This window comes from Orcinus orca, unplaced genomic scaffold (assembly GCF_937001465.1).
Source record: "Orcinus orca unplaced genomic scaffold, mOrcOrc1.1 scaffold_64, whole genome shotgun sequence".
In the NCBI taxonomy this organism is placed as follows: domain Eukaryota; kingdom Metazoa; phylum Chordata; class Mammalia; order Artiodactyla; family Delphinidae; genus Orcinus; species Orcinus orca.
This window is the reverse complement of record NW_026043749.1, coordinates 456,074-479,898: the sequence shown is the minus strand read 5'-3', so window position 1 is coordinate 479,898 and position 23,825 is coordinate 456,074. Positions and strand designations below refer to the sequence as shown.

The 23,825-nt window shown below is 43.8% G+C and overlaps 1 long non-coding RNA gene across 2 annotated transcripts in view; it reads left to right on the top strand.

Moving 5' to 3' along the window:
• The window catches only part of LOC125963189 (uncharacterized), a 524,668-nt gene that overhangs the window by 114,802 nt on the left and 386,041 nt on the right, over window positions 1-23,825 (top strand). Inside the window, exon 3 of one of the 2 annotated variants that reach the window (XR_007475003.1) lies at window positions 4,107-4,191. The exons of the other annotated variant lie outside the window; for it this stretch is intronic. This is a non-coding gene — a long non-coding RNA (uncharacterized LOC125963189). Of the gene's footprint in view, window positions 1-4,106; window positions 4,192-23,825 lie in introns of those variants that run through there. 2 annotated transcript variants of the gene reach the window in all.

Genomic DNA, 23,825 nt, shown 5'->3' with positions numbered 1-23,825 from the left:
TTTCAAGTCCTCTTGGCAGCCTTACTTCAGTATATTTTTGGACGATAGCTGTCATTTATAACTCTGCACGTTTCTGAATTACAGTGCCCCTGAGCTCCTTTCTTCAACTCGCTTTCTTCTGAGCTGGCCGCAACACCGCAGGATTGCTTCAGGCCCTAATCTGGTTCCGGCACGGCACGCTGAGCCTTTGGTTAATTCCCCTTCCTGGTGGGAAATGAGAGTTAAATTTGCCCGTCCAGACACCTCCAACTAGTCTCTCATTGGTTCTCCCTATTCCTGTTCATCTTTCGCAGAAATTGCAAACTGGGCCAAACAGGAGGTTAAAGGCACTGACTCTCCAAGTCGGGAGAGTGTTAGTAAAGCGTCTGGAATGTTGCACCCGAGTACCAGGGGACAAGAACTGAGACATATTTGAACACATCTCACGATCACACGGTTGATCATACTCTGTGTTCCACATGCATGTTTTAGCTGAAGGAAGAATCCCTTAAACCTGGAGAGTTGAGACCCGTGGAATGGGTACCATGCAATATGACTTCAAAGGGTCTTCATTTGCTCACCGAAACTCTCCACTCCTATCACTGCTGCGTTTACGCCCCTGTACACACGCTTGATTCTCTTTCGGAGACATAGCAATCCATAGGTTTTAAGATACTTACTAGTCAGGTACATTCTTAGCCGTTTAATATGGGGTGTTGAGTCCATTTCGTTGAGCAAGGAGTAGCTCTTGTCTACTCCATATTTGGCTTAAGGAACTTTATCTGTGCTCATTTCAATCTCTGGTTTTATGCAGCACCCCAACTCACCTTTCCCCTTAAGCAAGCATAAGTTGGTTTTCTACATTTGAGACCCTGTTCTGTTTTGTAATTCAGTTCCTGTGTAGCCAAGTTTACATTCCGTGTATTAGTGATATCTTATGATGTTTCTTTTTCTGTGTGACTTATTTCAGTTAGAATCATCATACCTGAATCCACTCATTTTCTGCTACAGGCCTGATGACATAGATTTCATTGCTGTGTGATATTGCATTGTACGTAAGTACCACAACTTCTTTATCCATTTTTCACTTTCTGCGATATTGAACTTGTACCGTAAAAGAGGTTCTTGTAAACAGAGCTGTCCCAAACTTTGGGGTGGCTGTGTCTTTTTGATTTTAATTTCCCTAAGCTATAGGACCATAGGTGGAAGTGCCCTAGGCTCTGTTGCTTTGTTTTCTAGATGTTTCAGGAAACACCATACACTTCTCCGATTGGCTGTTGGCAATTTACATCCTGCCCATCAGCATAACAAGGCTCCCAGTGCTCCATGGCCTGTCCTGCCTTTCTGGATTTTACACTTTTTTCAGTTGGCCCTTTTGACCGGGGGGAAGTGAGACTTCATTGTAGTGCAGATTTCCTTTGCAAGCTTGCTTGGTTGGCCAAAAAGCGCGTAGGCGTTTTTTCCTGAATATATTCAGGAAAAAACGCATACGCCCTTTTTGTCCAAGTGCATCATTGTCGACGTTCTGCCTCTTTTCCTATGCTTTCAATGCAATTCCAGTCTACCTCCTGAAATCGGTTTCATGCAATTCTGCCCCGCTTTCAAGTCCTCTTGGCAGCCTTACTTCAGTATATTTTTGGACGATAGCTGTCATTTATAACTCTGCAGGTTTGTGAATTACAGTGCCCCTGAGCTCCTTTCTTAAACTCGCTTTCTTGTGAGCTGGCCACAACACCGCAGGATTGCTTCAGGCCCTAATCTCATCCCGGCACGGCACGCTGAGCCTTTGGTTAATTCCTCTTCCTGGTGGGAAATGAGAGTTAAATTTGCCCGTCCAGACACCTCCAGCTAGTCTCTCATTGGTTCTCCCTATTCCTGTTCATCTTCCGCAGAAATTGCAAACTGGGCCAAACAGGAGGTTAAAGGCACTGACTCTCCAAGTCGAGAGAGTGTTAGTAAAGCATCTGGAATGTTGCACCCGCGTACCAGGGGACGAAAACTGAGACATATTTGAACACGTCTCCCGATCACATGGTTGATCATACTCTGGGTTCCACATGCATGTTTTAGCTGAAGGAAGAATCCCTTAATCCTGGAGAGTTGAGACCCGTGGAATGGGTACCATGCAATATGACTTCAAAGGGTCTTCATTTGCTCACCGAACCTCTCCAATCCTATCACTGCTTCGTTTATGTCCCTGTACACACGCTTGATTCTCTTTCAGAGACATAGCAATCCATAGGTTTTAAGATACTTACTAGTCAGGTACATTCTTAGGCGTTTAATATGGGGTGTTGAGTCCATTTCGTTGAGCAAGGAGTAGCTCTTGTCTATTCCACATTTGGCTTAAGGAACTTTATCTGTGCTCATTTCAATCTCTGGTTTTATGCAGCACCCCAACTCACCTTTCCCCTTAAGCCAGCATAAGTTGGTTTTCTACATTTGAGACCCTGTTCTGTTTTGTAAACCAGTTCCTGTGTAGCCAAGTTTACATTCCGTGTATTAGTGATATCTTATGTTGTTTCTTTTTCTGTGTGACTTATTTCAGTTAGAATCATCATACCTGAATCCACTCATTATCCTGCTACGGGCCTGATGACATAGATTTCATTGCTGAGTGATATTGCATTGTACGTAAGTACCACAACTTCTTTATCCATTTTTCACTTTCTGCGATATTGAACTTGTACCGTAAACGAGGTTCTTGTAAACAGAGCCGTCCCAAACTTTGGGGTGGCTGTGTCTTTTTGATTTTAATTTCCCTAAGCTATAGGACCATAAGTGGAAGTGCCCTAGGCTCTGTTGCTTTGTTTTTTAGATGTTTCAGGAAACACCATACACTTCTCCCAAGTGGCTGTTGGCAATTTACATCCCGCCCATCAGCATAACAAGGCTCCCAGTTCTCCATGGCCTGTCCTGCCTTTCTGGATTTTACACTTTTCTCAGATGGCCCTTTTGACCGGGGGAAGGGAGACTTCATTGTAGTGCAGATTTCCTTTGCAAGCTTGCTTGGTTGGCCAAAAAGCGCGTATGCGTTTTTTCCTGAATATATTCAGGAAAAAACGCATACGCGCTTTTTGGCCAAGTGCATCATTGTCGACGTTCTGCCTCTTTTCCTATGCTTTAAATGCAATTCCAGTCTACCTCCTGAAATCGGTTTCCTGCAATTCTGCCCCGCTTTCAAGTCCTCTGGGCAGCCTTACTTCAGTATATTTTTGGACGATAGCTGTCATTTATAACTCTGCAGGTTTGTGAATTACAGTGTCCCTGAGCTCCTTTCTTCAACTCGCTTTCTTGTGAGCTGGCCGCATCACCGCAGGATTGCTTCAGGCCCTAATCTCGTCCCGGCACGGCACGCTGAGCCTTTGGTTAATTCCTCTTCCTGGTGGGAAATGAGAGTTAAATTTGCCCGTCCAGACACCTCCAGCTAGTCTCTCATTGGTTCTCCCTATTCCTGTTCATCTTCCGCAGAAATTGCAAACTGGGCCAAACAGGAGGTTAAAGGCACTGACTCTCCAAGTCGAGAGAGTGTTAGTAAAGCATCTGGAATGTTGCACCCGAATACCAGGGGACGAAAACTGAGACATATTTGAACACGTCTGCCGATCACATGGTTGATCATACTCTGGGTTCCACATGCATGTTTTAGCTGGAGGAAGAAGCCGTTAAACCTGGAGAGTTGAGACCTGTGGAATGGGTACCATGCAATATGATTTCAAAGGGTCTTCATTTGTTCACCAAACCTCTCCAATCCTATCACTGCTGCATTTATGCCCCTGTACACACGCTGGATTTTCTTTCGGAGACATAGCAATCCATAGGTTTCAAGGTACTTACTAGTCAGGTACCTTCTTAAGCGTTTAATATGGGGTGTTGAGTCCATTTTGTTGAGCAAGGAGTAGCTCTTGTCTATTCCATATTTGGCTTAAGGAACTTTATCTGTGCTCATTTCAATCTCTGGTTTTATGCAGCACCCCAACTCACCTTTCCCCTTAAGCAAGCATAAGTTGCTTTTCTAAATCTGAGACCCTGTTCTGTTTTGTAGTCCACTTCCTGTGTAGCCAAGTTTACATTCCGTGTATTAGTGATATCTTATGATGTTTCTTTTTCTGTGTGACTTATTTCAGTTAGAATCATCATACCTGAATCCACTCATTATGCTGCTAAGGGCCTGATGACATAGATTTCATTGCTGAGTGATATTGCATTGTACGTAAGTACCACAACTTCTTTATCCAGTTTTCACTTTCTGCGATATTGAACTTGTACTGTAAACGAGGTTTTTGTAAACAGAGCTGTCCCAAACTTTGGGGTGGCTGTGTCTTTTTTATTTTAATTTCCCTAAGCTATAGGACCATAAGTGGAAGTGCCCTAGTCTCTGTTGCTTTGTTTTTTAGATGTTTCAGGAAACATCATACACTTCTCCCGAGTGGCTGTTGGCAATTTACATCCCGCCCATCAGCATAACAAGGCTCCCAGCTCTCCATGGCCTGTCCTGCCTTTCTGGATTTTACACTTTTTTCAGATGGCCCTTTTGACCGGGGGGAAGTGAGACTTCATTGTAGTGCAGATTTCCTTTGCAAGCTTGCTTGGTTGGCCAAAAAGTGCGTATGCGTTTTTTCCTGAATATATTCAGGAAAAAACGCATACGCCCTTTTTGGCCAAGTGCATCATTGTGGACGTTCTGCCTCTTTTCCTATGCTTTAAATGCAATTCCAGTCTACCTCCTGAAATCGGTTTCCTGCAATTCTGCCCCGCTTTCAAGTCCTCTTGGCAGTCTTATTTCAGTATATGTTTGGACGATAGCTGTCATTTATAACTCTGCAGGTTTGTGAATTACAGTGCCCCTGAGCTCCTTTCTTCAAGTCGCTTTTTTGTGAGCTGGCCGCAACACCGCAGGATTGCTTCAGGCCCTAATCTGGTTCCGGCACGGCACACTGAGCCTTTGGTTAATTCCTCTTCCTGATGGGAAATGAGAGTTAAATTTGCCCGTCCAGACACCTCCAGCTAGTCTCTCATTGGTTCTCCCTATTCCTGTTCATCTTCCGCAGAAATTGCAAAATGGGCCAAACAGGAGGTTCAAGGCACTGACTCTCCAAGTCGGGAGAGTGTTAGTAAAGCGTCTAAATGTTGCACCTGAGTACCAGGGCACGAGAACTGAGACATATTGGAACACGTCTCCCGATCACACGGTTGATCATACTCTGGGTTCCACATGCATGTTTTAGCTGGAGGAAGAAGCCGTTAAACCTGGAGAGTTGAGACCCGTGGAATGGGTACCATGCAATATGATTTCAAAGGGTCTTCATTTGTTCACCAAACCTCTCCAATCCTATCACTGCTGCATTTATGCCCCTGTACACACGCTGGATTCTCTTTCGGAGACATAGCAATCCATAGGTTTCAAGGTACTTACTAGTCAGGTACATTCTTAGGCGTTTAATATGGGGTGTTGAGTCCATTTTGTTGAGCAAGGAGTAGCTCTTGTCTATTCCATATTTGGCTTAAGGAACTTTATCTGTGCTCATTTCAATCTCTGGTTTTATGCAGCACCCCAACTCACCTTTCCCCTTAAGCAAGCATAAGTTGGTTTTCTACATTTGAGTCCCTGTTCTGTTTTGTAATCCAGTTCCTGTGTAGCCAAGTTTACATTCCGTGTATTAGTGATGTCTTATGATATTTCTATTTCTGTGTGACTTACTTCAGTTAGAATCATCATACCTGAATCCACTCATTATGCTGCTACGGGCCTGATGACATAGATTTCATTGCTGAGTGATATTGCATTGTACGTAAGTACCACAACTTCTTTATCCATTTTTCACTTTCTGCGATATTGAACTTGTACCGTAAACGAGGTTCTTGTAAACAGAGCTGTCCCAAACTTTGGGGTGGCTGTGTCTTTTTGATTTTAATTTCCCTAAGCAATAGGACCATAAGTGGAAGTGCCCTAGGCTCTGTTGCTTTGTTTTTTAGATGTTTTAGGAAACACCATACACTTCTCCCGAGTGGCTGTTGGCAATTTACATCCCGCCCATCAGCATAACAAGGCTCCCAGTTCTCCATGGCCTGTCCTGCCTTTCTGGATTTTACACTTTTTTCAGATGGCTCTTTTGACCGGGGGGAATTGAGACTTCATTGTTGTGCAGATTTCCTTTGCAAGCTTGCTTGGTTGGCCAAAAAGGGCGTATGCGTTTTTTCCTGAATATATTCAGGAAAAAACGCATACGCCCTTTTTGGCCAAGTGCATCATTGTCGACGTTCTGCCTCTTTTCCTATGCTTTCAATGCAATTCCAGTCTACCTCCTGAAATCGGTTTCCTGCAATTCTGCCCCGCTTTCAAGTCCTCTTGGCAGCCTTACTTCAGTATATTTTTGGACGATAGCTGTCATTTATAACTCTGCAGGTTTGTGAATTACAGTGCCCCTGAGCTCCTTTCTTCAACTCCCTTTCTTGTGAGCTGACCGCAACACCGCATGATTGCTTCAGGCCCTAATCTGGTTCCGGCACGGCATGCTGAGCCTTTGGTTAATTCCTCTTCCTGGTGGGAAATGAGAGTTAAATTTGCCCGTCCAGACACCTCCAGCTAGTCTCTCATTGGTTCTCCCTATTCCTGTTCATCTTCCGCAGAAATTGCAAACTGGGCCAAAGAGGAGGTTAAAGTCACTGACTCTCAAAGTCGGGAGAGTGTTAGTAAAGCATCTGGAATGTTGCACCCGAGTACCAGGGGACGAAAACTGAAACATATTTGAACACGTCTCCCGATCACACAGGTGATCATACTCTGGGTTCCACATGCATGTTTTAGCTGAAGGAAGAATCCCTTAAACCTGGAGAGTTGAGACCCGTGGAATGGGTACCATGCAATATGACTTCAAAGGGTTTCATTTGCTCACCGAACCTTTCCAATCCTATCACTGCTGCGTTCATGCCCCTGTACACACGCTTGATTCTCTTTCGGAGACATAGCAGTCCATAGGTTTTAAGATACTTACTAGTCAGGTACATTCTTAGGCGTTTAATATGGGGTGTTGAGTCCATTTCGTTGAGCAAGGAGTAGCTCTTGTCTATTCCATATTTGGCTTAAGGAAGTTTATCTGTGCTCATTTCAATCTCTGGTTTTATGCAGCACCCCAACTCACCTTTCCCCTTAAGCAAGCATAAGTTGGTTTTCTAAATTTGAGACCCTGTTCTGTTTTGTAATCCACTTCCTGTGTAGCCAAGTTTACATTCCGTGTATTAGTGATATCTTATGATGTTTCATTTTCTGTGTGACTTATTTCAGTTAGAATCATCATACCTGAATCCACTCATTATGCTGCTATGGGACTGATGACAGAGATTTCATTGCTGAGTGATATTGCATTGTACGTAAGTACCACAACTTCTTTATCCAGTTTTCGCTTTCTGCGATATTGAACTTGTACCGTAAACAAGTTTCTTGTAAACAGAGCCGTCCCAAACGTTGGGGTGGCTGTGTCTTTTTTATTTTAATTTCCCTAAGCTATAGGACCATAAGTGGAAGTGCCCTAGGCTCTGTTGCTTTGTTTTTTAGATATTTCCGGAAACACTATACACTTCTCCCGAGTAGCTGTGGCAATTTACATCCTGCCCATCAGCATAACAAGGCTCCCAGTTCTCCATGGCCTGTCCTGCCTTTCTGGATTTTACACTTTTTTCAGATGGCCCTTTTTACCGGGGAGAGGTGAGACTTCATTGTAGTGCAGATTTCCTTTGCAAGCTTGCTTGGTTGGCCAAAAAGTGCGTATGCGTTTTTTCCTGAATATATTCAGGAAAAAACGCATACGCCCTTTTTGGCCAAGTGCATCATTGTGGACGTTCTGCCTCTTTTCCTATGCTTTAAATGCAATTCCAGTCTACCTCCTGAAATCGGTTTCCTTCAATTCTGCCCCGCTTTCAAGTCCTCTTGGCAGCCTTACTTCAGTATATTTTTGGACGATAGCTGTCATTTATAACTCTGCAGGTTTGTGAATTACAGTGCCCCTGAGCTCCTTTCTTCAACTCGCTTTCTTGTGAGCTGGCCGCAACACTGCAGGATTGCTTCAGGCCCTAATCTGGTTCCGGCACGGCAAGCTGAGCCTTTGGTTAATTCCACTTCCTGGTGGGAAATGAGAGTTAAATTTGCCCGTCCACACACCTCCAACTAGTCTCTCATTGGTTCTCCCTATTCCTGTTCATCTTTCGCAGAAATTGCAAACTGGGCCAAACAGGAGGTTAAAGGCACTGACTCTCAAAGTTGGGAGAGTGTTAGTGAAGCATCTGGAATGTTGCACCCGAGTACCAGGGGACGAAAACTGAGACATATTTGAACACGTCTCCCGATTACACAGTTGATCATACTCTGGCTTCCACATGCATGTTTTAGCTGAAGCAAGAATCCCTTAAACCTGAAGAGTTGAGACCCGTGGAATGGGTACCATGCAATACGACTTCAAAGGGTCTTCATTTGCTCACCGAAGCTCTCCAATCCTATCACTGCTGCGTTTATGCCCCTGTACACACGCTTGATTCTCTTTCGGAGACATAGCAATCCGTAGGTTTTAAGATACTTACTAGTCAGGTACATTCTTAGGCGTTTAATATGGGGTGTTGAGTCCATTTCGTTGAGCAAGGAGTAGCTCTTGTCTATTCCATATTTGGCTTAAGGAAGTTTATCTGTGCTCATTTCAATCTCTGATTTTATGCAGCACCCCAACTCACCTTTCCCCTTAAGCAAGCATACGTTGGATTTCTACATTTGAGACCATGTTCTGTTTTGTAATCCAGTTCCTGTGTAGCCAAGTTTACATTCCGTGTATTAGTGATATCTTATGATGTTTCTTTTTCTGTGTGACTTATTTCAGTTAGAATCATCACACCTAAATCCACTCATTATGCTGCTACGGGCCTGATGACATAGATTTCATTGCTGAGTGATATTGCATTGTACGTAAGTACCACAACTTCTTTATCCATTTTTCACTTTCTGCGATATTGAACTTGTACCGTAAACGAGGTTCTTGTAAACAGAACCGTCCCAAACTTTGGGGTGGCTGTGTCTTTTTGATTTTAATTTCCCTAAGCTCTAGGACCATAAGTGGAAGTGCCCTAGGCTCTGTTGCTTTGTTTTTTAGATGTTTCAGGAAACACCATACACTTCTCCCGAGTGGCTGTTGGCAATTTACATCCCGCCCATCAGCATAACAAGGCTCCCAGTTCTCCATGAGCTGTCCTGCCTTTCTGGATTTTACACTTTTTTCAGATGGCCCTTTTGACCGGGGGAAGTGAGACTTCATTTTAGTGCAGATTTCCTTTGCAAGCTTACTTGTTTGGCCAAAAAGGGCGTATGCGTTTTTTCCTGAATATATTCAGGAGAAAACGCATATGCCCTTTTTGGCCAAGTGCATCATTGTCGACGTTCTGCCTCTTTTCCTATGCTTTAAATGCAATTCCAGTCTACCTCCTGAAATCGGTTTCCTGCAATTCTGCCCCGCTTTCAAGTCCTCTTGGCAGCCTTACTTCAGTATATTTTTGGACGATAGCTGTCATTTATAACTCTGCAGGTTTGTGAATTACAGTGCCCCTGAGCTCCTTTCTTCAACTCGCTTTCTTGTGAGCTGGCTGAAACACCGCAGGATTGCTTCAGGCCCTAATCTGGTTCCGGCACGGCACGCTGAGCCTTTGGTTAATTCCTCTTCCTGGTGGGAAATGAGAGTTAAATTTGCCCGTCCAGACACCTCCAGCTAGTCTTTCATTGGTTCTCCCTATTCCTGTTCATCTTCCGCAGAAATTGCAAACTGGGCCAAACAGGAGGTTAAAGGCACTGACTCTCCAAGTCGGGAGAGTGTTAGTAAAGCGTCTGGAATATTGCACCCTAGTACCAGGGGACGAAAACTGAGACATATTTGAATACGTCTCCCGATCACATGGTTGATCATACTCTGGGTTCCACATGCATGTTTTAGCTGAAGGAAGAATCCCTTAAACCTGGAGAGTTGAGACCCGTGGAATGGGTAACATGCAATATGACTTCAAAGGGTCTTCATTTGCTCACCGAACCTCTCCAATCCTATCACTGCTGTGTTTATGCCGCTGTACACACGCTTGATTCTCTTTCAGAGAAATAGCAATCCATATGTTTTAAGATACTTACTAGTCAGGTACATTCTTAGGCGTTTAATATGGGGTGTTGAGTCCATTTCATTGAGCAAGGAGTAGCTCTTGTCTGTTACATATTTGGCTTAAGGAACTTTATCTGTGCTCATTTCAATCTCTGGTTATATGCAGCACCCCAACTCACCTTTCCCCTTAAGCAAGCATAAGTTGGTTTTCTACATCTGAGACCCTGTTCTGTTTTGTAATCCAGTTCCTGTGTAGCCACGTTTACATTCCGTGTATTAGTGATGTCTTATGCTGTTTCTTTTTCTGTGTGACTTATTTCAGTTAGAATCATCATACCTGAATCCACTCACTATGCTGCTATGGGCCTGATGACATAGATTTCATTGCTGAGTGATATTGCATTGTACGTAAGTACCACAACTTCTTTATCCATTTTTCACTTTCTGCGATATTGAACTTCTACCGTAAACGAGGTTCTTGTAAACAGAGCCGTCCCAAACTTTGGGGTGGCTGTGTCTTTTTGATTTTAATTTCCCTAAGCTCTAGGACCATAAGTGGAAGTGCCCTAGGCTCTGTTGCTTGGTTTTTTAGATGTTTCAGGAAACACCATACACTTCTCCCCAGTGGCTGTTGGCAATTTACATCCCGCCCATCAGCATAACAAGGCTCCCAGTTCTCCATGGCCTGTCCTGCCTTTCTGGGTTTTACACTTTTTTCAGATGGCCCTTTTGACCGGGGGGAAGTGAGACTTCATTGTAGTGCGGATTTCCTTTGCAAGCTTGCTTGGTTGGACAAAAAGTGCATGTGTGTTTTTTCCTGAATATATGCAGGAAAAAACGCATACACCCTTTTTGGCCAAGTGCATCATTGTCGACGTTCTGCCTCTTTTCCTATGCTTTCAATGCAATTCCAGTCTACCTCCTGAAATCGGTTTCCTGCAATTCTGCCCCGCTGTCAAGTCCTCTTGGCAGCCTTACTTCAGTATATTTTTGGACGATAGCTGTCATTTATAACTCTGAAGGTTTGTCAATTACAGTGCCCCTGAGCTCCTTTCTTCAACTTGCTTTCTTGTGAGCTGGCCGCAACACCGCAGGATTGCTTCAGGCTCTAATCTGGTTCCGGCATGGCACGCTGAGCCTTTGGTTAATTCCTCTTCCTGGTGGGAAATGGGAGTTAAATTTGCCCGTCCAGACACCTCCAGCTAGTCTCTCATTGGTTCTCCCTATTCCTGTTCATCTTCCGCAGAAATTGCAAACTGGGCCAAACAGGAGGTTAAAGGCACTGACTCTCCAAGTCGGGAGAGTGTTAGTAAAGCGTCTGGAAAGTTGCACCCGAGTACCAGGGGACGAGAACTGAGACATATTGGAACACGTCTCCCGATCACATGGTTGATTATACTCTGGGTTCCACATGCATGTTTCAGCTGAAGGAAGTATCCCTTAAACCTGGAGACTTGAGACCCGTGGAATGGGTACCATGCAATATGACTTCAAAGGGTCTTCGTTTGCTCACCGAACCTCTCCAATCCTATCACTGCTGCATTTATGCCCCTGTACACACTCTTGATTCTCTTTCGGAGACATGGCAATCCATAGGTTTTAAGATACTTACTAGTCAGGTACATTCTTAGGCGTTTAATATGGGGTGTTGAGTCCATTTCGTTGAGCAAGGAGTAGCTCTTGTCTATTCCATATTTGGCTTAAGGAACTTTATCTGTGCTCATTTCAATCTCTGGTTTTATGCAGCACCCCAACTCACCTTTCCCCTTAAGCCAGCATAAGTTGGTTTTCTAAATTTGAGACCCTGTTCTGTTTTGTAATTGAGTTCCTATGTAGCCAAGTTTACAGTCCGTGTATTAGTGATATCTTATGATGTTTCTTTTTCTGTGTGACTTATTTCAGTTAGAATCATCATACCTGAATCCACTCATTATGCTGCTACGGGCCTGATGACATAGATTTCATTGCTGAGTTATATTGCATTGTACGTAAGTACCACAACTTCTTTATCCATTTTTCACTTTCTGCGATATTTAACTTGTACCGTAAATGAGGTACTTGTAAACAGAGCCGTCCCAAATTTGGGGTGACTGTGTCTTTTTGATTTTAATTTCCCTAAGCTATAGGACCATAAGTGGAAGTGCCCTAGGCTCTGTTGCTTTGTGTTTTAGATGTTTCAGGAAACACCATACACTTCTCCCGAGTGGCTGTTGGCAATTTACATCCCGCCCATCAGCATAACAAGGCTCCCAGTTCTCAATGGCCTGTCCTGCCTTTCTGGATTTTACACTTTTTTCAGATGGCCCTTTTGACCGGGGGGAAGTGAGACTTCATTGTAGTGCAGATTTCCTTTGCAAGCTTGCTTGGTTGGCCAAAAAGGGCGTATGCGTTTTTTCCTGAATATATTCAGGAGAAAACGCATACACCCTTTTTGGCCAAGTGCATCATTGTCGACGTTCTGCCTCTTTTCCTATGCTTTCAATGCAATTCCAGTCTACCTCCTGAAATCGGTTTCCTGCAATTCTGCCCCGCTTTCAAGTCCTCTTGGCAGCCTTACTTCAGTATATTTTTGGACGATAGCTGTCATTTATAACTCTGCAGGTTTGTGAATTACAGTGCCCCTGAGCTCCTTTCTTCAACTCGCTTTCCTGTGAGCTGGCCGCAACACCGCAGGATTGCTTCAGGCCCTAATCTGGTTCCGGCACGGCACGCTGAGCCTTTGGTTAATTCCTCTTCCTGGTGGGAAATGAGAGTTAAATTTGCCCGTCCAGACACCTCCAGCTAGTCTCTCATTGGTTCTCCCTATTCCTGTTCATCTTCCACAGAAATTGCAAACTGGGCCAAACAGGAGGTTAAAGGCACTGACTCTCAAAGTTGGGAGAGTGTTAGTGAAGCATCTGGAATGTTGCACCCGAGTACCAGGGGACGAAAACTGAGACATATTTGAACACGTCTCCCGATCACACAGTTGATCATACTCTGGGTTCCACATGCATGTTTTAGCTGAAGCAAGAATCCCTTAAACCTGGAGAGTTGAGACCCGTGGAATGGGTACCATGCAATATGACTTCAAAGGGTCTTCATTTGCTCACCGAACCTCTCCAATCCTATCACTGCTGCGTTTATGCCCCTGTACACACGCTTGATTCTCTTTCGGAGACATAGCAATCCGTAGGTTTTAAGATACTTACTAGTCAGGTACATTCTTAGGCGTTTAATATGGGGTGTTGAGTCCATTTCGTTGAGCAAGGAGTAGCTCTTGTCTATTCCATATTTGGCTTAAGGAACTTTATCTGTGCTCATTTCAATCTCTGGTTTTATGCAGCACCCCAACTCACCTTTCCCCTTAAGCAAGCATAAGTAGGTTTTCTACATTTGAGACCCTGTTCTGTTTTGTAATCCAGTTCCTGTGTAGCCAAGTTTACATTCCGTGTATTAGTGATATCTTATGATGTTTCTTTTTCTGTGTGATTTATTTCAGTTAGAATCATCATACCTAAATCCACTCATTATGCTGCTACGGGCCTGATGACATAGATTTCATTGCTGAGTGATATTGCATTGTACGTAAGTACCACAACTTCTTTATCCATTTTTCACTTTCTGCGATATTGAACTTGTACAGTAAACGAGGTTCTTGTAAACAGAGCCGTCCCAAACTTTGGGGTGGCTGTGTCTTTTTGATTTTAATTTCCCTAAGCTCTAGGACCATAAGTGGAAGTGCCCTAGGCTCTGTTGCTTTGTTTTTTAGATGTTTCAGGAAACACCATACACTTCTCCCCAGTGCCTGTTGGCAATTTACATCCCGCCCATCAGCATAACAAGGCTCCCAGTTCTCCATGGCCTGTCCTGCCTTTCTGGATTTTACACTTTTTTCAGATGGCTCTTTTGATCGGGGGGAAGTGAGACTTCATTGTAGTGCAGATTTCCTTTGCAAGCTTTCTTGGTTGGCCAAAAAGGGCGTATGCGTTTTTTCCTGAATATATTCAGGAAAAAACGCATACGCCCCTTTCGGCCAAGTGCATCATTGTGGACGTTCTGCCTCTTTTCCTATGCTTTAAATGCAATTCCAGTCTACCTCCTGAAATCGGTTTCCTGCAATTCTGCCCCGCTTTCAAGTCCCCTTGGCAGCCTTACTTCAGTATATTTTTGGACGATAGCTGTCATTTATAACTCTGCAGATTTGTGAATTACAGTGCCCCTGAGCTCCTTTCTTCAACTCGCTTTCTTGTGAGCTGGCCGCAACCCCGCAGGATTGCTTCAGGCCTTAATCTGGTTCCGGCACGGCATGATGAGCCTTTGGTTAATTCCTCTTCCTGGTTGGAAATGAGAGTTAAATTTGCCCGTCCAGACACCTCCAGCTAGTCTCTCATTGGTTCTCCCTATTCCTGTTCATCTTCCGCAGAAATTGCAAACTGGGCCAAACAGGAGGTTAAAGGCACTGACTCTCCAAGTCGGGAGAGCATTAGTAAAGCGTCTGGAAAGTTGCACCCGAGTAGCAGGGGACGAGAACTGAAACATATTTGAACACGTCTCCCGATCACACAGTTGATTATACTCTGGGTTCCAAATGCATGTTTTAGCTGAAGGAAATATCCCTTAAACCTGGAGAGTTGAGACCCGTGGAATGGGTACCATGCAATATGACTTCAAAGGGTCTTCATTTGCTCACCGAACCTCTCCAATCCTATCACTGCTGCGTTTATGCCCCTGTACACACGCTTGATTCTCTTTCGGAGACATGGCAATCCATAGGTTTTAAGATACTTACTAGTCAGGTACAATCTTAGGCGTTTAATATGGGGTGTTGAGCCCATTTCGTTGAGCAAGGAGTAGCTCTTGTCTATTCCATATTTGGCTTAAGGAACTTTATCTGTGCTCATTTCAATCTCTGGTTTTATGCAGCACCCCAACTCACCTTTCCCCTTAAGCAAGCATGTTGGTTTTCTAAATTTGAGACCCTGTACTGTTTTGTAATCCATTTCCTGTGTAGCCAAGTTTACATTCCGTGTATTAGTGATATCTTATGATGTTTCTTTTTCTGTGTGACTTATTTCAGTTAGAATCATCATACCTGCATCCACTCATTTTCTGCTACAGGCCTGATGACCTAGATTTCATTGCTGAGTGATATTGCATTGTACGTAAGTATCACAACTTCTTTATCCATTTTTCAATTTCTGTGATATTGAACTTGTACAGTAATTGAGGTTTTTGTAAACAGAGCCGTCCCAAACGTTGGGATGGCTGTGTCTTTTTGATTTTAATTTCCCTAAGCTATAGGACCATAAGTGGAAGTGCCCTAGGCTCTGTTGCTTTGTTTCTTAGATGTTTCAGGAAACACCATACACTTGTCCCCAGTGGCTGTTGGCAATTTACATCCCGCCCATCAGCATAACAAGGCTCCCAGTTCTCCATGGCCTGTCCTGCCTTTCTGGATTTTACACTTTTTTCAGATGGCCCTTTTGACCTGGGAGAAGTGAGACTTCATTGTAGTGCAGATTTCCTTTGCAAGCTTGCTTGGTTGGCCAAAAAGGACCTATGCCTTTTTTCCTGAATATATTCAGGAAAAAACGCATATGCCCTTTTTGGCCAAGTGCATCATTGTCGACTTTCTGCCTCTTTTCCTATGCTTTAAATGCAATTCCAGTCTACCTCCTGAAATCGGCTTCCTGCAATTCTGCCCCGCTTTCAAGTCCTCTTGGCAGCCTTACTTCAGTATATTTTTGGACGATAGCTGTCATTTATAACTCTGCAGGTTTGTGAATTACAGTGCCCCTGAGCTCCTTTCTTCAACTCGCTTTCTTGTGAGCTGGCCGCAACACCGCAGGATTGCTTCAGGCCCTAATCTTTTTCTGGCATGGCCCGCTGAGCCTTTGGTTAATTCCTCTTCCTGGTGGCAAATGAGAGTTAAATTTGCCCATCCAGACATCTCCAGCTAGTCTCTCATTGGTTCTCCCTATTCCTGTTCATCTTCCGCAGAAATTGCAAACTGGGCCAAACAGGAGGTTAAAGGCACTGACTCTCCAAGTCGGGAGAGTGTTATTAAAGCGTCTGGAATGTTGCACCCGAGTACCAGGGGACGAAAACTGAGACATATTGGAACACGTCTCCCGATCACATGGTTGATCATACTCTGGGTTCCACATGCATGCTTTAGCTGAAAGAAGAATCCCTTAAACCTGGAGAGTTGAGACCCGTGGAATGGGTACCATGCAAAATGATTTCAAATAGTCTTCATTTGCTCACCGAACCTCTCCAATCCTATCACTGCTACGTTTATGCCCCTGTACACACGCTTCATTCTCTTTTGGAGACATAGCAATCCATAGGTTTTAAGATACTTACTAGTCAGGTACATTCTTAGGCGTTTAATATGGGGTGTTGAGTCCATTTCGTTGAGGAAGCCGTAGCTCTTGTGTATTACATATTTGGCTTAAGTAACTTTATCTGTGCTCATTTCAATCTCTGGTTTTATGCAGCACCCCAACTCACCTTTCCCCTTAAGCAAGCATATGTTGGTTTTCTAAATTTGAGACCCTGTTCTGTTTTGTAATCCAGTTCCTGTGTAGCCAAGTTTACATTCCGTGTATTAGTGATATCTTATGATGTTTCTTTTTCTTGTGACTTATTTCAGTTAGAATCATCATACCTGAATCCACTCATTATGCTGCTACGGGCCTGATGACAGAGATTTCATTGTTGAGTGATATTGCATTGTACGTAAGTACCACAACTTCTTTATCCATTTTTCGCTTTCTGCGATATTGAACTTGTACAGTAAACAAGGTTCTTGTAAACAGAGCCATCCCAAACTTTGGGGTGGCTGTGTCTTTTTGATTTTAATTTCCCTAAGCTATAGGACCATAAGTGGAAGTGCCCTAGGCTCTGTTGCTTTGTTTCTTAGATGTTTCAGGAAACACCATACACTTGTCCCAAGTGGCTGTTGGCAATTTACATCCCGCCCATCAGCATAACAAGGCTCCCAGTTCTCCATGGCCTGTCCTGCCTTTCTGGATTTTACACTTTTTTCAGATGGCCCTTTTGACCGGGGGGAAGTGAGACTTCATTGTAGTGCAGATTTCCTTTGCAAGCTTGCTTGGTTGGCCAAAATAGACCTATCCCTTTTTTCCTGAATATATTCAGGAAAAAACGCATATGCCCTTTTTGGCCAAGTGCATCATTGTCGACTTTCTGCCTCTTTTCCTATGCTTTAAATGCAATTCCAGTCTACCTCCTGAAATCGGCTTCCTGCAATTCTGCCCCGCTTTCAAGTCCTCTTGGCAGCCTTACTTCAGTATATTTTTGGACGATAGCTGTCATTTATAACTCTGCAGGTTTGTGAATTACAGTGCCCCTGAGCTCCTTTCTTCAACTCACTTTCTTGTGAGCTGGCCGCAACACCGCAGGATTGCTTCATGCCCTAATCTTTTTCTGGCATGGCCCACTGAGCCTTTGGTTAATTCCTCTTCCTGGTGGCAAATGAGAGTTAAATTTGCCCGTGCAGACACCTCCAGCTAGTCTCTCATTGGTTCTCCCTATTCCTGTTCATCTTCCGCAGAAATTGCAAACTGGGCCAAACAGGAGGTTAAAGGCACTGACTCTCCAAGTCGGGAGAGTGTTAGTAAAGCGTCTGGAATGTTGCACCCGAGTACCAGGGGACGAAAACTGAGACATATTGGAACACGTCTCCCGATCACATGGTTGATCATACTCTGGGTTCCACATGCATGCTTTCGCTGAAGGAAGAATCCCGTAAACCTGGAGAGTTGAGACCCGTGGAATGGGTACCATGCAAAATGATTTCAAATGGTCTTCATTTGCTCACCGAACCTCTCCAATCCTATCACTGCTACGTTTATGCCCCTGTACACACGCTTGATTCTCTTTAGGAGACATAGCAATCCATAGGTTTTAAGATACTTACTAGTCAGGTACATTCTTAGGCGTTTAATATGGGGTGTTGAGTCCATTTCGTTGAGCAAGGAGTAGCTCTTGTCTATTCCATATTTGGCTTAAGGAACTTTATCTGTGCTCATTTCAATCTCTGGTTTTATGCAGCACCCCAACTCACCTTTCCCCTTAAGCAAGCATAAGTAGGTTTTCTACATTTGAGACCCTGTTCTGTTTTGTAATCCAGTTCCTGTGTAGCCAAGTTTACATTCCGTGTATTAGTGATATCTTATGATGTTTCTTTTTCTGTGTGATTTATTTCAGTTAGAATCATCATACCTAAATCCACTCATTATGCTGCTACGGGCCTGATGACATAGATTTCATTGCTGAGTGATATTGCATTGTACGTAAGTACCACAACTTCTTTATCCATTTTTCACTTTCTGCGATATTGAACTTGTACAGTAAACGAGGTTCTTGTAAACAGAGCCGTCCCAAACTTTGGGGTGGCTGTGTCTTTTTGATTTTAATTTCCCTAAGCTCTAGGACCATAAGTGGAAGTGCCCTAGGCTCTGTTGCTTTGTTTTTTAGATGTTTCAGGAAACACCATACACTTCTCCCCAGTGCCTGTTGGCAATTTACATCCCGCCCATCAGCATAACAAGGCTCCCAGTTCTCCATGGCCTGTCCTGCCTTTCTGGATTTTACACTTTTTTCAGATGGCTCTTTTGATCGGGGGGAAGTGAGACTTCATTGTAGTGCAGATTTCCTTTGCAAGCTTTCTTGGTTGGCCAAAAAGGGCGTATGCGTTTTTTCCTGAATATATTCAGGAAAAAACGCATACGCCCCTTTCGGCCAAGTGCATCATTGTGGACGTTCTGCCTCTTTTCCTATGCTTTAAATGCAATTCCAGTCTACCTCCTGAAATCGGTTTCCTGCAATTCTGCCCCGCTTTCAAGTCCCCTTGGCAGCCTTACTTCAGTATATTTTTGGACGATAGCTGTCATTTATAACTCTGCAGATTTGTGAATTACAGTGCCCCTGAGCTCCTTTCTTCAACTCGCTTTCTTGTGAGCTGGCCGCAACCCCGCAGGATTGCTTCAGGCCTTAATCTGGTTCCGGCACGGCATGATGAGCCTTTGGTTAATTCCTCTTCCTGGTTGGAAATGAGAGTTAAATTTGCCCGTCCAGACACCTCCAGCTAGTCTCTCATTGGTTCTCCCTATTCCTGTTCATCTTCCGCAGAAATTGCAAACTGGGCCAAACAGGAGGTTAAAGGCACTGACTCTCCAAGTCGGGAGAGCATTAGTAAAGCGTCTGGAAAGTTGCACCCGAGTAGCAGGGGACGAGAACTGAAACATATTTGAACACGTCTCCCGATCACACAGTTGATTATACTCTGGGTTCCAAATGCATGTTTTAGCTGAAGGAAATATCCCTTAAACCTGGAGAGTTGAGACCCGTGGAATGGGTACCATGCAATATGACTTCAAAGGGTCTTCATTTGCTCACCGAACCTCTCCAATCCTATCACTGCTGCGTTTATGCCCCTGTACACACGCTTGATTCTCTTTCGGAGACATGGCAATCCATAGGTTTTAAGATACTTACTAGTCAGGTACAATCTTAGGCGTTTAATATGGGGTGTTGAGCCCATTTCGTTGAGCAAGGAGTAGCTCTTGTCTATTCCATATTTGGCTTAAGGAACTTTATCTGTGCTCATTTCAATCTCTGGTTTTATGCAGCACCCCAACTCACCTTTCCCCTTAAGCAAGCATGTTGGTTTTCTAAATTTGAGACCCTGTACTGTTTTGTAATCCATTTCCTGTGTAGCCAAGTTTACATTCCGTGTATTAGTGATATCTTATGATGTTTCTTTTTCTGTGTGACTTATTTCAGTTAGAATCATCATACCTGCATCCACTCATTTTCTGCTACAGGCCTGATGACCTAGATTTCATTGCTGAGTGATATTGCATTGTACGTAAGTATCACAACTTCTTTATCCATTTTTCAATTTCTGTGATATTGAACTTGTACAGTAATTGAGGTTTTTGTAAACAGAGCCGTCCCAAACGTTGGGATGGCTGTGTCTTTTTGATTTTAATTTCCCTAAGCTATAGGACCATAAGTGGAAGTGCCCTAGGCTCTGTTGCTTTGTTTCTTAGATGTTTCAGGAAACACCATACACTTGTCCCCAGTGGCTGTTGGCAATTTACATCCCGCCCATCAGCATAACAAGGCTCCCAGTTCTCCATGGCCTGTCCTGCCTTTCTGGATTTTACACTTTTTTCAGATGGCCCTTTTGACCTGGGAGAAGTGAGACTTCATTGTAGTGCAGATTTCCTTTGCAAGCTTGCTTGGTTGGCCAAAAAGGACCTATGCCTTTTTTCCTGAATATATTCAGGAAAAAACGCATATGCCCTTTTTGGCCAAGTGCATCATTGTCGACTTTCTGCCTCTTTTCCTATGCTTTAAATGCAATTCCAGTCTACCTCCTGAAATCGGCTTCCTGCAATTCTGCCCCGCTTTCAAGTCCTCTTGGCAGCCTTACTTCAGTATATTTTTGGACGATAGCTGTCATTTATAACTCTGCAGGTTTGTGAATTACAGTGCCCCTGAGCTCCTTTCTTCAACTCGCTTTCTTGTGAGCTGGCCGCAACACCGCAGGATTGCTTCAGGCCCTAATCTTTTTCTGGCATGGCCCGCTGAGCCTTTGGTTAATTCCTCTTCCTGGTGGCAAATGAGAGTTAAATTTGCCCATCCAGACATCTCCAGCTAGTCTCTCATTGGTTCTCCCTATTCCTGTTCATCTTCCGCAGAAATTGCAAACTGGGCCAAACAGGAGGTTAAAGGCACTGACTCTCCAAGTCGGGAGAGTGTTATTAAAGCGTCTGGAATGTTGCACCCGAGTACCAGGGGACGAAAACTGAGACATATTGGAACACGTCTCCCGATCACATGGTTGATCATACTCTGGGTTCCACATGCATGCTTTAGCTGAAAGAAGAATCCCTTAAACCTGGAGAGTTGAGACCCGTGGAATGGGTACCATGCAAAATGATTTCAAATAGTCTTCATTTGCTCACCGAACCTCTCCAATCCTATCACTGCTACGTTTATGCCCCTGTACACACGCTTCATTCTCTTTTGGAGACATAGCAATCCATAGGTTTTAAGATACTTACTAGTCAGGTACATTCTTAGGCGTTTAATATGGGGTGTTGAGTCCATTTCGTTGAGGAAGCCGTAGCTCTTGTGTATTACATATTTGGCTTAAGTAACTTTATCTGTGCTCATTTCAATCTCTGGTTTTATGCAGCACCCCAACTCACCTTTCCCCTTAAGCAAGCATATGTTGGTTTTCTAAATTTGAGACCCTGTTCTGTTTTGTAATCCAGTTCCTGTGTAGCCAAGTTTACATTCCGTGTATTAGTGATATCTTATGATGTTTCTTTTTCTTGTGACTTATTTCAGTTAGAATCATCATACCTGAATCCACTCATTATGCTGCTACGGGCCTGATGACATAGATTTCATTGCTGAGTGATATTGCATTCTACGTAAGTACCACAACTTCTTTATCCATTTTTCGCTTTCTGCGATATTGAACTTGTCCCGTAAACGAGGTTCTTTTAAACAGAGCCATCCCAGACTTTGTGGTGGCTGTGTCTTTTCAATTTTAATTTCCCTAAGCTATAGGATCATAAGTGGAAGTGCCCTAGGCTCTTTTGCTCTGTTTCTTAGATGTTTTAGGAAATACCATACACTTCTCCCAAGTGGCTGTTGGCAATTTACATCCCGCCCATCAGCATAACAAGGCTCCAAGTTCTCCATGGCCTGTCCTGCCTTTCTGGATTTTACACTTTTTTCAGATGGCCCTTTTGACAGGGGTGAAGTGAGACTTCATTGTAGTGCAGATTTCCTTTGCAAGCTTGCTTGGTTGGCCAAAAAGGGCGTATGCGTTTTTTCCTGAATATATTCAGGAAAAAACGCATACGCCCTTTTTGGCCAAGTTCATCATTGTGGACGTTCTGCCTCTTTTCCTATGCTTTAAATGCAATTCCAGTCTACCTCCTGAAATCGGTTTCATGCAATTCTGCCCCGCTTTCAAGTCCTCTTGGCAGCCTTACTTCAGTATATTTTTGGACGATAGCTGTCATTTATAACTCTGCAGGTTTGTGAATTACAGTGCCCCTGAGCTCCTTTCTTCAACTCGCTTTCTTGTGAGCTGGCCGCAACACGGCAGGATTGCTTCAGGCCCTAATCTGGTTCCGGCACGGCATGCTGAGCCTTTGCTTAATTGCTCTTCCTGGTGGGAAATGAGAGTTAAATTTGCCCGTCCAGACACCTCCAGCTTGTCTCTCATTGGTCCTCCTTATCCCTGTTCATCTTCCGCAGAAATTGCAAAATGGGCCAAGCAGGAGGTTAAAGGCACTGACTCTCCAAGTCGGGAGAGTGTTAGTAAAGCGTCTGGAATGTTCCACCTGAGTACCAGCGGACAAAAACTGAGACATATTTGAACACGTCTCCCAATCACACGGTTGAGCATACTCTGGGTTCCACATGCATGATTTAGCTGAAGGAAGAATCCCTTAAAGCTGGAGAGTTGAGACCCGTGGAATGGGTACCATGCAATATGACTTCAAAGGGTCTTCATTTGCTCACCGAACCTCTCCAATCCTATCACTGCTGCGTTTATGCCCCTGTACACATGCTTGATTCTCTTTCAGAGACATAGCAATCCATAGGTTTTAAGATACTTACTAGTCAGGTACATTCTTAGGCGTTGAATATGGGGTGTTGAGTCCATTTCGTTGAGCAAGGAGTAGCTCTTGTCTATTCCATATTTGGCTTAAGGAACTTTATCTGTGCTCATTTCAATCTCTGGTTTTATGCAGCACCCCAACTCACCTTTCCCCTTAAGCCAGCATAAGTTGGTTTTCTAAATTTGAGACCCTGTTCTGTTTTGTAATTGAGTTCCTATGTAGCCAAGTTTACAGTCCGTGTATTAGTGATATCTTATGATGTTTCTTTTTCTGTGTGACTTATTTCAGTTAGAATCATCATACCTGAATCCACTCATTATGCTGCTACGGGCCTGATGACATAGATTTCATTGCTGAGTTATATTGCATTGTACGTAAGTACCACAACTTCTTTATCCATTTTTCACTTTCTGCGATATTTAACTTGTACCGTAAATGAGGTACTTGTAAACAGAGCCGTCCCAAATTTGGGGTGACTGTGTCTTTTTGATTTTAATTTCCCTAAGCTATAGGACCATAAGTGGAAGTGCCCTAGGCTCTGTTGCTTTGTGTTTTAGATGTTTCAGGAAACACCATACACTTCTCCCGAGTGGCTGTTGGCAATTTACATCCCGCCCATCAGCATAACAAGGCTCCCAGTTCTCAATGGCCTGTCCTGCCTTTCTGGATTTTACACTTTTTTCAGATGGCCCTTTTGACCGGGGGGAAGTGAGACTTCATTGTAGTGCAGATTTCCTTTGCAAGCTTGCTTGGTTGGCCAAAAAGGGCGTATGCGTTTTTTCCTGAATATATTCAGGAGAAAACGCATACACCCTTTTTGGCCAAGTGCATCATTGTCGACGTTCTGCCTCTTTTCCTATGCTTTCAATGCAATTCCAGTCTACCTCCTGAAATCAGTTTCCTGCAATTCTGCCCCGCTTTCAAGTCCTCTTGGCAGCCTTACTTCAGTATATTTTTGGACGATAGCTGTCATTTATAACTCTGCAGGTTTGTGAATTACAGTGCCCCTGAGCTCCTTTCTTCAACTCGCTTTCCTGTGAGCTGGCCGCAACACCGCAGG